General features: G+C 49.9%; 1 protein-coding gene across 7 annotated transcripts in view; it reads right to left on the minus strand.

Moving 5' to 3' along the window:
* Positions 1 to 12,520, minus strand: part of CMKLR1 (chemerin chemokine-like receptor 1) — a 66,951-nt gene that overhangs the window by 14,588 nt on the left and 39,843 nt on the right. For 2 of the 7 annotated variants that reach the window (XM_025184933.3, XM_075898765.2), the window contains exon 2: positions 8,904 to 9,001. The exons of the other annotated variants lie outside the window; for them this stretch is intronic. The gene's annotated coding sequence lies outside the window, so the exon portion shown is untranslated. The remainder of the gene's footprint in view (positions 1 to 8,903; positions 9,002 to 12,520) is intronic. 7 annotated transcript variants of the gene reach the window in all.

Consider the following 12,520-nt stretch of genomic DNA (forward strand, 5'->3'; position numbering starts at 1 on the left):
GGTTTACACTGGAAGGGGGCACCTCTCCGACCAAGAACACAATGGGCTGGATGGAACTGAGGCACAGTCCAGGTCTGAACTGGGGTATGATTTGCCCTTTGGTGTAAGTCAGTCGGGACTGTTTAACCTCCCAGGGGTCTTTGCTCAGGGGCACTAGTTAGTTACCGCTCATTATTCTTGCACTGCCCTGGGGATGGCCCTAAGTTTAAAAACACATTCAAGTCCCATTGACATCAAGAGGTAGGCACATCTTTAAGTGCTTTCCTGAACTGGAGTCCTTGTGACAACACTGTCTGGGGCTCATGCTGCTTCATGGCACCTCAGCTGCTGCTCTGTCATCCATCGTGCTCCCGACGCAGCAACACACTGCATGAAGACAATGAAGGGACTGTAATAAATGAGATTTTCAGTTCACGGCTTGTATATTGGCCTGAACAGAGAGGAGTCCTGTCCTGGGTGACGCTTTTATTGTCGTGAGGATGAGAGAGAGTCGATAACCCAGTGGAAGTGACACTGTCAGCAGAACTGGTTGTTACACAGCTGACTATTAATGTGCCAGTTTAATGAGCTGGTCTAACCGTTCCTGTTGTAGACCAGAGATAATCATATTGTTTCCTTTTGAATGGGCAGGATCCTGCTTTGTTTGCATCCTGCTTCATTTGCATGGCAGGTTTTACAGGAGAAGGCTTCAGTCCAAGAGAAGGGAGCTGCCTTCCCTGCTCCAGCTTCCTCCTACAAACCTCCCCCCAATTGATCCAGTCTGCCCGGACACACAAAACACTGCGGCCCCGCGTGACACCCAACCCCAGCACTGCCTGATTGCTATAGTAAGCTGTCACATCCCTGCCTGGTACTGAACAGAGCAGGTGCTCTGTTTTGTTAGAAGAGGGTAGAAAACAATACAAGGGTAGATGGACTGGTTAGGTGTAAGGGGATTGGTACCCAGGCTTCAGCCACCACTCGGCAGGGGATGTGGGCAGATGGATATGACCTTGCCACTGGCACCAGCCATAAAGCTCCTGATTGGAGGAGACATCTGGCCTCTGTGATTGGCTCAAAAAGAGGCACAAGAATGTGACTGTACAATTAGGGAATTTGCTGGCTGTTCGACTAGACCCTGCCATCCTGTCCTCTTTCCAGTCCCTGTCTTGTTCCAGATCCGTGTTTCCACGGATTCTGGCTCTGGCTCTTTTCCCTGGGCCTGACTCCTGTCTCTGATCAGTTCCAGTTCCTGGTTCCTGGCACCTGCTCTGACCACTCGAACTGACCAACTGTGCTCTGACCACTAGGTACAACTGCCTACATCCCTGTCCACACTAGGGAAAAAGTTTGGTGCCTATGGACTTTGCATCATTTCTAGAACTAATCCAAACCCCAACAGAAGGGTGGTTCTGAAGTAGTCACTTGAATTCTCCTCACCAATTCCTCCTGTCCAACTCTCTCTCTCTCTCACACACACACACATTCTCATACACGGGCTATGCATTTGTATTACTGCGATCCATCCAGTCACTGAAAATACCACAGCTTCTCTTGGAGCTAACCACAATAGCAAAAAATGCCCTAAGAAATCCGACAGAAATGTAGCCGTGTTAGTCTGGGGTATTTGAAGCAAAATGCAGGACAATGTAGCACTTTAAAGACTAACAAGATGGTTTATTAGATGATGAGCTTTCGTGGGCTAAGAAATCCGGTTCATGTGAGATTTCCAGCCTGATTTCATAGACCTCAGAAACAAGGATGGTTTTGGTAAACTTCACACTTTGGTAAACTTCACACAGGTATTTCTGTGTAAAACAAAATACAGGACTATGTAGCACTTTAAAGACTAACAAGATGGTTTATTAGATGATGAGCTTTCATGGGCCAGACCCACTTTGACATCCAAACCTTGAACCTTTCTGAGGTTGACCCATCAGATCAAACTCATCCAGCACCCTCTGTAAGGATAGGGAATTCAGGAGTCACTTGATGATCTGCAGGCTGCTACAACTGCTTCTTGGCTGCACATTGGTTGGAGGAAATCTTTCAATATAAATGAGACAGATGGTGGTTGGGATTAGCTTAATTCTGATTAATTCATATACACTGCTCTGTTTGGTAAGATAGATGTCCCCCACCTGGCAGAGGAGTATGCTTGTGAAACATTTTATGATGCTACCACAACTTTGTTCCCGTAGAGCTCACACGTGTCTTTTTTATTTTAAAATGCTGCTTTTTATTGTTGCTCCCAAAAGCTAGTGTCCATGGTGACATTTAACGTGATATTTCAAAACTCTATTTAATGGGTTATTTATTGGGATTCTCTGTTGATTTTGTTCTTTTTTCACTTTCTTGTTATTGGACTTCAACATTTAGACAATCAAAGAAGAATGAAGAAACAAAATGACTAAAGCCCCAAATTCTTGCTGGGCCAGACAATCAACATCTCCCTGGGAACGGGAGAGATTCCACAGGCTCTGAGTAACATATGGTGAGACAGTGCCAGTACAGGGCACCTGAGCCATGCATAGGCCTTTTGGCTAATCTTCTGCACTAGGGTGACTTTTGCCAGGAGTGCATTGGCACAATGTACATCGAACTAGAGAAATGTCAGGTTAGAAAGGATCTGGAGAGGTCAGCAAGTCCTCTGAGGAAAGACCAAGTAACCCTGATGGTGGTTCATCCTGTTCTTAAAAGCCTTCAATGATGGGAAGCCCTGAATCTCACTTGGAAGCTATTCTAGAGTTTAAATATCCTGATAGTTAAAAGCTTTTCCTACTATCTAATCAACATTTCCCTTGCTGGGGATATAGCTCATCACTTCCTGTCCTGCTCTATACCTTCCTGCTACCTTCTTCCAGCCTGCTGCACTCCGCTTGTCTTCCTGTTGCCATGGTGAATGCGGGGGTCCATCCCCAGCTTCTGCCCCACACTAGGCCCCCTCCCAAGTAATCCCCCAGGTCACTCTGAGCCCCATCTATAGGATAGTTGAGGCAGCCAACACAGAACCCTCAAAATGCGGAGCCTGGAGTGGCTGCCCCAAATCATCAGACGACAGAACAGTTCTGTTAAGCATCTTCCTTCAAGCTCCTCACTGTTGTGGCCTAATGCAGACTCTGTGCATGCTCCAGAATCAGCCTGGGCCCCTCTGTGTATTCCACCCAGGGGGCTTAGTGCCTTCCAACTGGGGCAACTGGTGTGATCATACTGGGATAACGAGGAACCCCACGTTAGACTGCTCCCACAGTGCTCAGGCTGACATTGTCTGAGATGGGCAGTGCCCTAGAATAGGATAGCTGGCACAATCAGGAGGGAATGGCTGACATAGAAATGGCCTCTTGGTGCACCCCATCAGGCCCAGCGGCTGCCCTGGTTCAGGCCTGGCTGGCATGTGCCTGTGACCTTACTGGTACTTTTGTGCCAATTGCCAGTCTGTTTGCAGGAAGGACCATGCATTCGGAATTAATCTTCTAGTGTGAAATTCCACTGTTGTATATTCCGACTACAAATGTTATTCCATTTTAAACCATACGCCCAGCAACAAATCCTTCCCCAGAAAGGGTTGGATATAAACTAAGGCAGACAGTAGAAACTTGAGCTGAGCAAAGGCAGAAGAGATTAGCCAGAAAACATTTGGTTTCTCCGTCTCTAAATAGCTGTGTTTACAGTGGCAATCACGGAAGAAGCCTTCCCCATCATTTGGAGCAGTACAGTGTGTCTCTGTCCTCAGTGTCAGAGGACGATCACATGCAGCAGAGAGCAGTTCAAAGCCATTTCAGAATTACAATAGGTTGGAGAACGGTGAGCATTGAGCCTTCAACAGCAAAAAAACCACTTCATTATCAGATAGGCCCAGAGAGACCAGTACACACACAGAAACAAATAGGTTAAGGCTGATGAATTCTGCAAGCTTCTGCTACAGTAACAGGTGGTGCTAAAAATTCTAAGTGAAGGTTGGAATGTGTAAATAGATGTTCTCCAGCATCTTAGCTTCTAACTTCTGTCTATCTACGTACACTGGCAGAGACGTTAAGTGTAGCTTAACTTGTTTATTTCACTATGTATATGTGTATCCGTCTGTCAAAAACGGTCCATGGATTTGTCCATTGTGTTCCCAGAGGTTCCTGGTGCATCAATGTCAGACCATCCCCAGAAACTCTGTTCAAGTTGGTCAGCTAGGCAGCCATCTGCAAGCTAAAGCAAGCGATTCTAGGCTGGAGTGCAGCAGGATGCAGATCCGCAATGTCCAGGTGGATGCAAAGGAAATGCACATGCAGGCACAAGTCAGTGCCTGCTCATTGCAAAGCTTCATGCACCTGGGAGGGTCATGGTAGGGTGTGTGCTTACTGGGGATGGACTCCTGGTTTAAGCCAGACCTTTTACACAGCCCTGTCAATGAAACACCCTCCCCCCCCCCAAAAAAAAAAGATCACAGACAAGCTGATGGGATCCCCACCCACCACGCGATTGGATGGCCTGATGAGCCTTTCGGGGTTGAGCTGCCCTGGATGACCCACATGCCTTTGTGGTGGTGCCGCTGGCAGGGCTCAGCAGTCCAAGGCAGTGTGCTGCAACAGGAACTGGGAGTTATTACACTGAACTTCAGGGACCCACCTTTAAATGGGTATGCAAGGGAGTCCCTAGCATACACTCCCTGCCGTGCACAATGGTCTTTGAGGTTCCATAGAAATCAACACTCTAGAGATCAATCTTCTGGGGTTCAATCTAGTGGGTCTAGTAAGGACCTGCTCAATCAAACACTGATGGCACCCCACTGATGCCAGGACTCTGCAGACATGAGTAAGAGAAGTTGTAAGATAATTTCTCCCATTGACAGTGGAGCTGCTGGAGACATTTGATTTAAGATATATCAACTCCAGCTACATTATTGTTGTAGCTAGAGTTGCGTATGTTAAATTGAATTTCTCCCCCAGTGTAAACCTAGCCTAAGCACAGCTGGAGAAACTACACTGATGTCAATGGGGCATCCCATATTTACACCGGCAAATGTAAGGGCAGCGTCTGGCCATGGAAGAGAAGAGAAAACACTATGCCCTAAGCATGCTTAAGGAAATCAGCTATGGCAAACATAGGGAAAGTCTAGAGGAACTCTGGACTGGCCCATATGGACAAATTCTTCAATGACCAAAATAATGGAGAGCAAAGTAATTCTCTGGACCATCCCCCAAAGCATTTCAAACACAGTTTTGAGCTTTCATGACAGAAATGGAAAACAGCCTTTTTATCCCCGACGATGGAGGAACTCCATTTTTGCCCAGCAGAGATCTGATTTCCCGGCCTTGCACCAGTCCAAGTCTGTGACGAATATGTACTGCCTGGACTGGGCCTGTCCTACAGAGAAAGGACCTCCACCTCCAAAGCTGCTGAGAACCTTACCTCAGCGCTGAATGACGGATACTGGGCAAGCAATACTAGCAGTTAAGGGGCCGAGCCAAAGGTGCCAAGGGCGTTGGTGGTCTGGATCAGGCCCTAAATGCAGACTAAATCCTGGTATCTGTACCAAGGCGGAGTTCCTTAATTAGAGAAATCCCTGCTGATTTCAACAGGAGCCTTTAAGTGAGTCCTGGGGAAATGCTCAGTAAGGGGCTCTGAGCTCAGTCCTGCTGTATTTTATGAAGACTAAATTCAGGCATTATAAAGCCCAGAAGTGACCTGTAATGGGGTGTGACTAACCTCCTAATGGCCTTGGTGGGAATTGGCTCGGGTTTGCCAGAGCACCCCCCCTCAGGTGGTGTCTCACCCGTTGTCACTTCTGTCTCCATATCTAGGACCCACGTCGCTCCCAGGATTGCAGAATCCTTTTCGAACGCAGCCCTCTATCTGTGCCCCACTCTTCCCACAGACTGACAGTCCTCAGTCCAGCCACTTGCCTCAGTGACAAACTGCATTCCAGGTTCCAGCCGCTGCTCTCAGTGGAAAATGTGGCAGAGCAGGGACAGGAAGAATCCAGGCCTGAGGCCCAGGCCAATGTCCCGAAGCTGGCAGCCACATACAGCTTCTCCTCCTGCTCCATTGTCTACTTTCCCTTGGCCACTGCCCTGCAGCCCAGCACCTTCTTTGGCCCCTGGTCTCAGGACTTCAGCAGGCTAGAACTCCCTCAAATTCTGCTAACCCTGCCTAGCACTTCTCTGTCCATGGTGATTCAGCCCTCTTGGCAGCCAGGTCTCCTCCCTTGAACTCCAGAGAGTGACTGCCCTTGCTCTGCTCAGCAGCACCTTCTTATATGGGCCAGACTGGCCCTGATTGGCTCCACCAATAAGCCTTCCCCTAACTGGATGGCACTACAAGGCTTTTCTTTACTGGCTGCCTCCCACGCAGCCTCCCCCATGGTTGCTTTAATCCCTTACATGACAGTAAAAGGCAACTGCCCCATCACAGAACCCTCGTGATCCATCTAGTCCGATTTCCTGTAGAGCTCAGGCCAAGGGGCTTCCTTGACATGCCTGGAATCATCCAATTCCTGCATGAACTGGCCATAATTCTGGGGCTCATCAATTCCACTGGCACATTTGGGTTCTGGCACATTTACTGGGGGCAGCTTCAGAATCCTGCTTCTGCTTTAAACTTACCTCCGTGTACCCGACACTGCCCAGACAGCAGCCGACCCGAGCTTCCCTCGTGGACATGTTAAGCATTTCTTCTACTTCGATGTTTTCCCTTTTTGCAGAATGGAGTGCCCCAGCATTAATCCCACCGCTCCTCTCCCTAATCCTCTACATCCGACATCTGCAACTTCCACCCCCAGATTGGAAAATCATGCTGAAGCTGAAGCCAGATTTTGCATGTTCACAAATTTTGCTGGCAGAAATGAAATTGGCTGAGGGACCAGTCCAGTTCCATGAGTAATGGAAGTTGCAGACAGATGTTTGGGGAACATTTGGTTAGTGGTGTCCTGCCAACCTCCTGTGTTTCTGTTGGCATTAATAAAAGCCAGCAGAGACATGGCTGGGACAGAGATGGGTCTGAAAATAGTTTTCCTCTCAGCCTGGGGGCTGGAAGTGGCTTCTTCTCTCACACCCACTGGCTCAGATTTTGCTGTCCTTGATGTTTCAATTATATCATTTATACATTAAAAGAACAGACTCGGAGTTTCCAGCAATCATCTCATCTGCTATAATGATTCCTTTTATTTGCATCCCTGGCAATGCCGTTGATTTAAAACAGGAGTTTTGTTTATATTAGCAATGGAAAACCCTCTGGCTGGGATAATTGTTCAGGGTGATAGAAGCACCAAAAGATCAGATGCTGCCCTATTAAGTGAAATACTGTTGTGATCTATCTACCATTGAAGTTACGTGCACTGACAAAATTGTGTTATGGACTTTTGCTAAGAATACTGGAATGGAAGTTCACACGGGTTAAATGAACATCAGCCAAATGACTCTTCTTGGGCCTATAGAATGGATGGCCTTGATTTGGGAAAATATCCCTATTCAGCAAAGCACTTAAGCACATGCTTAATTTGAATGGGAGGCAAATGCATGCTCAAAATGAAACCTATGGGCAATGAAAGGGGTTTATCCAGGAGCGCCCCCTAAAGCCAGGACTCCTCATTCTGGAGGGTCTTCTATTCTAGCACCCCCTATTGTCTGCCAATCTGGTTCAGCATCGCCCTGTAACTTCTGGGACCAAGTCCTGCAGCCAGGGCTCCAGCAGCGTAACACAAGTCTAACTCAAAGGCCAAACACAAATGGTTCTTCTGCCCCTCTTGGATTACACCCCAGCCCATCTTCTGGGCTCAGCTTATGGGCTACCCACAAAGTTCCTCCAACCTTTACATCCATGTGCAGATTTTATCCAACCATGAGAGGAATAAATTTTATGTGCACTGAGGCACATGTGGATGTGCACCACCAGTAAAAACACAAACCTCACTGAAGGTGCTCTGCAAATCAGCATTGGAATCTCTCCTGAGCAGCCGCACAAGAGCACAGCTTACAGGGAACACTGGCCACCATCCCCTGCTTCTCCATGCTTGCTTCATGCACTGGGCAGCAGAGAAGGCACAGGCCAGGCGGCTCCCACCTGTGTGGCACTACTTCTTGACGCTCTGGAGGGTGCTTGGAAAAGGTGTACCAAAGGGAGGTTGGAGCAAAGGGTAGGGTGGGAAGAGATGGGGGCTGGTCCCCCCCTCCTTTCCCTGCCATGTGTCACTGCTGTCTTCACCCATAAGCCCAGGCCTTGAGAAGTTCTCCCTTGAGCCTTTCTCTGACCAGTGCTTCCCAGGACTTTCTGCCTGGAGACCCATTTTTCCTAGTAGGCTTCTACTGCCTACTCCTACAGGGCCCTGAACCCCAACCTGCTTGTGGTAGGTCCTCTCCACACAGTCTTCTCTCAGCCCTTTCATGAGGCCCCCTTGAATCCCTAACTTCATTAGTTCCACCCCCTCAGGCCAGGCAGCAGCTCATTTTGGCACAGGCAGGGACTGGGCCTGATTGGACAGGATAGAGTGGCCCAAGGCTTCCTGGACCTGTAAAGGGGCAGGCTGCCTTCTTACACTGGACTTAAGTGTTTCCCTGGTCGCAGCCCTGAGCAGGCAGCTCTCAATGCCAAGCCTCATGAGGTCTCTCGTTTTTCCTAAGAGGTCCAGAAAATCCTTCAGAGGAGGAAGCGTTTTCTGAGTTCTTGCCACACTTCTGTTCCCGTTCGGGTAAAATCCGGACGTGCAGAGATACACGTGGAATAGGTGAGGGTGGAGTGGAAGGAGAATGTTGGAAGGAAGTTGGGGGGGAAGGGACATTCTTATTTTATTCCACTTCAGTGTATATCCTTACCAGTAAATTGATACAGTCATATTGTTCTGGGATTAAATCCTCAGTGTGTTACTCTTACTCGGAGTGGGTCCCCCAGGCCTAGACTGAACATTGGTGAGCTCCCATTCGACATCTGTGAGAATTTACCTGAGTCCGGTCTAGATAAAATCCACCCGTGAGCAGAGATGCTGCTGGATCTCTTCAGAGATGCTGTCCATTCCCTCAGGGGTACTTGGCAGTGATCCCTGTCGGGAGACAGGACACTGGGGCTAGATGGACCTTTGATCAGATCCAGTGTAGCCCCTGAGTTTTCCCCACCCCACTGTGGCACCCCCATAGGCAGCTTCCTCATCACAATAGTTCTGGGGTGACTGACAGAGGGCTTTAGCTGGAAAAAAACATTAGGGCTGAGCCTGGCACAGCTCTTTCATGCTGAACTCCCAGGAGGGAAGCCATGAATCCAAGACCAACCACTCAGGTAACTTCACCTGCATCCTCCCCACAGGGCCTGCTCACTACTTTTTGCAGGACTGGGTCACCTCCACCACTTCCCCGGGGGCTCTTTCTGTTCTGCAATTGCCTTTCTGCTTCTAAGAGCCCCACCTGGAAAGAGGAAGTGAGCAAAGCCTGCCTGCAAGCAGGAAGCTGTGTGAGAGTGAACACAGGGGACATATTGATTAGCTAGAGAGTCTGTGGGATTCTAATGCCACTTTGTGGGTTGGGCCTGCAGTGCAAATGGAGTGAGAGGCAAACCCTCAAAAAGCGATTGAAGTTCTGTCAGGGTAAGAAGCTTGGAGGTTTTGCTGACTCAGGGAACCTCTTGAGGCCACAGTGATGGAAATTCAGTGCAGCTGCAGCTCTTCTCCATAATCCACAAGTGCCGGGGGGCAGATGTGAAATAAGAGCAGTGCTAGGACCTCCAGTTTGGCCCATGATAGAAGGAAAGGCTTGGCCCCAAAGGCAGATGAAGATTGGTATTTAAACTTCACCCACCCTCTCCCCTACACACAGTTCTAGGATCTTTAGACTTGGGGCAAATTTATTCTGGGACCGTCTCTGAGGAAAAAATAACCTGGGATAAGCCCATCCTGATCTGCAATAACCTTCAGAAGGTTTGTTCTGGGGGCAGGCTCCATTTTACAGGAGCTTGTCCCTCCACCTCTTCACCTCCCCAGCTCAATGATGAAACCCAAAAGAGGAGTCTGGAGAACAGCATGTCAGAGCAGGGGGTTACAGTGTTGTTCTGTGGCACTTTCTTCTGCAGTCCTTTCACGCAACCAGGGACCAGCCACCTGGCAGCCTGTTTATCTCCCCCAATACACTGTACACGCCACTGTTTGTTTTCTATAATCATTCCTTTCCAGAACAGAGATAAGGCCGGGCCATGTCTGCACATGGCTGATTTGTGTACTCACCCGCATAGCTTTATGGGGGGAATGTTTGGAATCCTAGCAGTGGCGCAAGGAAATCAAGCTCAGCTATCAAAGGAGACTGTTTGTGGCGGGGGCCCGTCGTTGTAGAGATGCCTCTGTTACAAGGGCCAGAACGCCACACAAATTCTGTGTTCTAAAATTACTGCTGTCCAAAAAGCAGAGCTGTGGTGCTGAGATGAGAGACCATGTTTATACTCTGAAGGAATGAGCACCACAACAACTTAAATGCTGTGCATATAGAGTTTGTTTGTGTCCCTTCTTTTGGGATCTTTGCCCTGCATTGCCTACCACATGTAGGCCTTCACCTGGGCAGAAGAACCAGTGGAATCTAAATGGGTGTGGGTCAAACACACACCAACCTGAATCTTTGCCCAGAACTTGACATGAACCTTCTCTGAGGCACCGAAAAGTGTGAATAATTCTTTCTCCTGTTTGTTTTCTCTCTGTGCGGCTCTCCCAGGCCTTCCCAACCTCATGTCACACAACCACAAGAGAATCCAAATGTGACATCTCCAACTAACTGTGCCACTGTGTTGTGTTGGAAGTGGAGCACGTGTCTGTTTTCTCACTGATTGGTGGAATAGAGATGGGTCCTTCAGTGTGCTGGGCATAGGGTATTCATAGCTGAATATACACTCAGCTGCATGGGGTGAGAGAGAGATCACAGAGACTGGGCCGGAGCTGGAGCTGGAGCTGGGAAGAATGGCCTAGCGCTCCACATTCTGGACTCTCCTGTTGACTCCTTTGTGGGGTTATGTGATTTCCCTCTGCACCTCGGAGCCCAGGGCTGAGGTGGTTTCCCTAATGCACAGGGATGCTGTGCAGGGCTAAGTTACTGCTGTGATGCAGGAATAGAAGTGTCCTCTTTAGGGTCCCAAGCAGGGCTGAAACTAACTTGCATGTCTTACAGGTACCGTTGTATTGTAGCTCCCCCCCCCCCCCCCCCCCCACTCCCACAGGGCTCAGGATGGGAGGTTGGGGAGATTCTGATACAGCAGTGCCTGGACAAAATGTAAGTGTGGGGTGGAGTGCAGGGGGCTCAAGGCCAGGGGATGGGAGTGTAGAAGTTAGGACCAGGGGTTGGAAAGTGGGGGGTAGGGCTCAAAGAAGGTGGCTGAGGGAGCCCAGGGTTTGGGTATGTGGAGGGTTGCAGGAGTCAGGGCAGAGGGCTGGAGGTGTGTGTGTACAAGGCAGTACAGGGGATGCTCGGGGCTAGCCTGGGCCAGTCCTAGACCAGTGGGATGACAGTGGACTGGCCTGGGGCAGGTGGATGGGTCCCTGCTTTGGCACTGCCTGCTGTCCAGCCAGCATGGTGAGAAAGGAGCTGCACAGGCTGGGAGGTGAACACCCCAGCAGGAGCTTGGCTGGGAGCGGGTACACCTCCTACGGAACACCCCCAGCTTGCCCCTTCCCCCTGCCCACCTGCCTGCAACCCTGCGGTGCGAGTCCCGACAGCCAGCGGGAGCACAGCTGTAGTGCATTGCGCCTCTACCACGTGCAGTGAAGCACCCCCGCAGCCCCAGGACCAAAGTGTGAGGGTGGGGTTGACATTTCCAGGTAGCTATAACTAGGGGAAAGGAGGGTTCAATGAAAACTAGGATGTTCCCTTGAAACCTGTGTTGGGGAGTTCAGAGGGAGCAGTAGCAAAACGGCCAATGTTTCACTAACAAAATCCACTCGTGCCTCCTGCGCAAGAGCAGAGGGTTGTCCCATAGGCCCAGCCTGCACCAGCCACCTCCCTTCCAAACACTCCGTCCTGATTCACCTTCCCATAAGAACCAGAACCAGTTATTGATTAAACCGGGGGCTGGGAGTGTCTCAAACTCATGGCCCATAGGCCATCTACAGCCTGAGCAATTCCACAATCCAGCCTACAAAGTCTTTCCCAAAAGGTATTGAATCTGGCCCATGCAGGTGCTGTCATACGACTTCATGTGGCCCAGGGAGGAGGGTGTTTGTGGGCTGCTCCAGCTGCTGGGAGCAGCACGTGGAGAAGACACACCCCTCCCCCGGGCTGCAGAGTCCTGCTAGCAGAAACATGGAGCAAGCGACCAGAAACTGCTCTAGCCCCCCTGTGCTGCTGATAGTGGCAGTGGTGGCCCTGGGTTTTTTTTAACTGCCCAGGGGCAGCAGACGGAGTTGTGGGACAGGCAGTGGGGAGGGGGGATGGGGGGGAGCATGTTGGGTGGGGACATGCGGAGATCCCCATCCCACTGGAGCCACTGCCAGAGGCTGGTACCCTACATAAGTGAAGGGACCCACATTTCCGCACACACCCCACTCCTTCCTAGAACTCTTTCCCCCCACCTTCCTCCAACCTCCCTTCCAGAG

This window comes from Pelodiscus sinensis, chromosome Z, assembly GCF_052426305.1.
Source record: "Pelodiscus sinensis isolate ZL-2025 chromosome Z, ASM5242630v1, whole genome shotgun sequence".
In the NCBI taxonomy this organism is placed as follows: domain Eukaryota; kingdom Metazoa; phylum Chordata; order Testudines; family Trionychidae; genus Pelodiscus; species Pelodiscus sinensis.